The sequence below is a fragment of the Glycine soja genome, chromosome 15, assembly GCF_004193775.1.
Source record: "Glycine soja cultivar W05 chromosome 15, ASM419377v2, whole genome shotgun sequence".
In the NCBI taxonomy this organism is placed as follows: Eukaryota; Viridiplantae; Streptophyta; class Magnoliopsida; order Fabales; family Fabaceae; genus Glycine; species Glycine soja.
The window spans coordinates 43,110,638-43,113,873 of NC_041016.1; the positions used below are offsets into that span (position 1 = coordinate 43,110,638).

The 3,236-nt window shown below is 34.1% G+C and overlaps 1 long non-coding RNA gene across 1 annotated transcript; it reads left to right on the forward strand.

Moving 5' to 3' along the window:
* The first annotated feature begins 439 nt into the window (after positions 1-439).
* Positions 440-3,033, forward strand: LOC114386394. Its single transcript, XR_003661072.1, has 3 exons — positions 440-873; positions 1,255-1,547; positions 2,652-3,033. It is a non-coding gene; the product is annotated as an uncharacterized LOC114386394 (long non-coding RNA).
* Positions 3,034-3,236: the final 203 nt, after the last annotated feature.

Here is a 3,236-nt window from a genome sequence, read left to right on the forward strand (position 1 = left end):
ACTCTTCTACGGGCTCCCTCACTCTCCAAAGAGCAAACCCTAGGCCACTGCTACGTCGTCTGGCGCCACTTCCACTCCCTCATCCCGCTGGTCAAAAAATTTGTCGTTCGTGTCATCTCCGACGACAACTCTTCCTCCTCCTTTGCCACCTCCGACAAGTCTCGCAGCCCTTTCTGGAACCTCCTCCGCCTTCAGAAGCTAACTACCACCCTCCACGTGACTTGTGCAATTCAACTCGCACACACTCTCTCTCCATCAATATATATACCACCTTCCCTTCATTTTCCAATCTCTCATCTCCCAACCCGCCCTCGACTCACATCCTTGTCCGATTCGGCGAACGAGTCGAGTGAATCGGGTTGGTAAGGTAAGGTACTCTCTAACTAACATCCACCAAACTTTTATTCTCTTCTCTCATTCGCAATCCTAGATCTCTGATTCTCTCTCTCTCTCTGATTCCCACATGGCTTCCGAATCTCAAATCTTAATGATTTAAGGGATACTCTCGCTGCATATTCCAACATCTTCTCTTCTGCTTTGGTTTTTTCGTTGTTTCGTGTTTGAGTTTTTGTGCATTTGGCTTGAACTTGTGCTGGTAGTTACTAGCTTAGTTGCGAGTTTGGTTTCCGTTAGTTGGATGATGATCGTTGCTTAAACTTGTTCTTGTTGTGGATCTGCTTCGTTCGCTAGTTTCCTTCGCTTAATTTTTCAAATCAAATAGCGTAAATCTTTATTTCCATTCTTCTGGTGATGGATGACGTTTTTCGTTTTTTATTGACGCATTAAATGATCGATTCCGGTTTCGTTCTCTTCCTTTTATAGTCAAAGAGATTTCAAATTCTGCTTCATTCTCCAAACACAACGTTTTAGTCGGTAATCACTCTGTTCTTTTTTTTTGCTTTACTAGTTTACGCATCTTTTTTAGTTAATTTTTAAATCATCCTTATTGACTACTGTTTCATGTTTGATGCTTTTTTAGCTCCTTATTTTGGATCACGAAGATCACGTGGCTATAGTTGTGAAAGACATTTTTTTAATCTTGTTGAATATGTGGTTGCTTGAGATAGCTTATTAATGTTAGTACTTGGAGAGAGATATCAATCTCGATGTTTGATTTCAACTGATATGGAGAATATAGTAAATTATTAATTATTTGATTTCGTGTTTTATTTATATTACATGCATTTTAAATATTCCTCTATATCTTTTCTTTTGCAATATAAAAAGTAGTGCACTTGTTTGTTTCCAGCACAGGCTCTGTATCTTTTCGGCCGCGAGTCCCGGTGTTGTGATTGCCAGAACTTTTGTCATCAGAAACAGTGAGAACCCTATTTGGACACAGCATTTCAATGTCCCCGTTGCACATCTTCCTTCTGAAGTTCACTTTGTTGTCAAGGACAGTGATATTGTGGGTTCTCAGATTATTGGAGCTGTGGAACATTTATGTAGTGGAACAAGAGTGGAGGGCTTTTTCCCCATCCTTGGTGCTAATGGGAAACCATGTAAGGGTGGATCAGTGTTGAGTTTATCCAGAGAACAAGCCTCAGGTATTTTTTTCACCCTCTTGAATAAACTTTATGGTTTATCCCTGGATGTCTAACTCAAATTTATCATTTATTTTTGCGCATTGGTAACCTAGGCACTCACTAAAAAGAAAATCTCACCATCTGATCATTTATGTGAGTTCTCTAACTCAGTGAAGGAAAATTCCCAAAGGAAAATTCTAATTAGTAAAGATTAAATAACACAAAAAAATACATTTAATACAATTAATGAACTGTAGGGTGCGCACGTTTGGATGTGTCAATATGATTTTGATTGATCTTAATTTTCTAAATTTACAGATTCCAGTGTGCGCATTTGTAATTGTAACAAACCTGTTACGTTAAGTAGAAAAAATCAAAAGTATTTATTATATAAAAAACTATTTTGTTTATTTTAAATAGTTATTCAGAAGTATTTCATTAAATGTATGGAATTCTCATCAATTAATACATTTATTAACAAAAATCGCTTTTTGACAAACATTAATATTAACAAAATCCTTAATATTAATTAAATTGATTTGTATTTCCAAAGCAATATTTTTTTGCTGAATAAAAATAATAATAACTTAATATAAATTTCTGTATCTAATGCAAAAAAAAATATTTAATTTTAGTTTTACGCAAACGTATTTTAAAATTAAACTTAATTTCAATTTACTACAATCAACCATATTTAATTTTGTAAGATAATATTTATAACTTTTAAACATTGCCAAACATACTATTCCGAAGAACTTTGAAACTAAGGTCCATAATTTTTTTTTTCAAGAATATGGTAGGCCTAATTGTTAAAGAAAAACAACAAAGAGATGCCACTTTACTAAGCTCAAGGCCCAATACATTGTACATGTGTTCTTGTATTCATTTCCAGAGATAATTTTTTTTTTACAGGAAATGTTCTTGCAAGTTGTAATAATCTCTTTCCCTTTTTCTAACGGTTCCTTTATAAGTAGTATATAGTTTTTAAGTTGTATTTTTTATTTATATAAGAAATATATACCTTGTTTTTTTTATAAAATTCATAAAATTATGCATCTTTAAAATGTTTTTTATAATAGTATATACACGGGTATGTATTAACTAATAATATTTTTTGGGTAAAAGGCCTTTTTTTTCCAGTAGTATATAGTTCCTGAAATATTGCAGCATCAATATTACATTTCACGAACCCAAAAGGAGGAGGATTTCACTTTGCAGACTTTCGTTGTTCGAACTCGAGCTGAGGTGCTGCTGTCATGGAGGCTCTGCCACTCAAAGACTTGTTGGGTTGATTGCTGCAGGCACATATTTAATGGTTTCTCTTTATCATCCCAAACCTTGTTATTGCGCCTCTTCCAGGGTGTCCATAATGCGGAGACAAAAACTTCAGTATTTGGATATATACGATTGTCTTCATTATCTACCACTATGCTTTTATGAGAGCATTATTATTAATTTCTTGATTAACATTATTACACTGTGAGTTATATAACTAACCAGTTTTGGACATGACTTCTTTCATTTAACTTTATCTATCACCTTCCAATATTTGGTTGAGTCGTGTTGCATTAACTCCCCATACCAAACATAATATTTTTTGGGTAAACTTAGTGTAGCTCCTATAGATTAATCTAGCTACTAAGTTTTACTTAAAGAGATAACCTCCTTCAACAATTTATTTTCCTACAAATGGATATAGGGATGAATCTC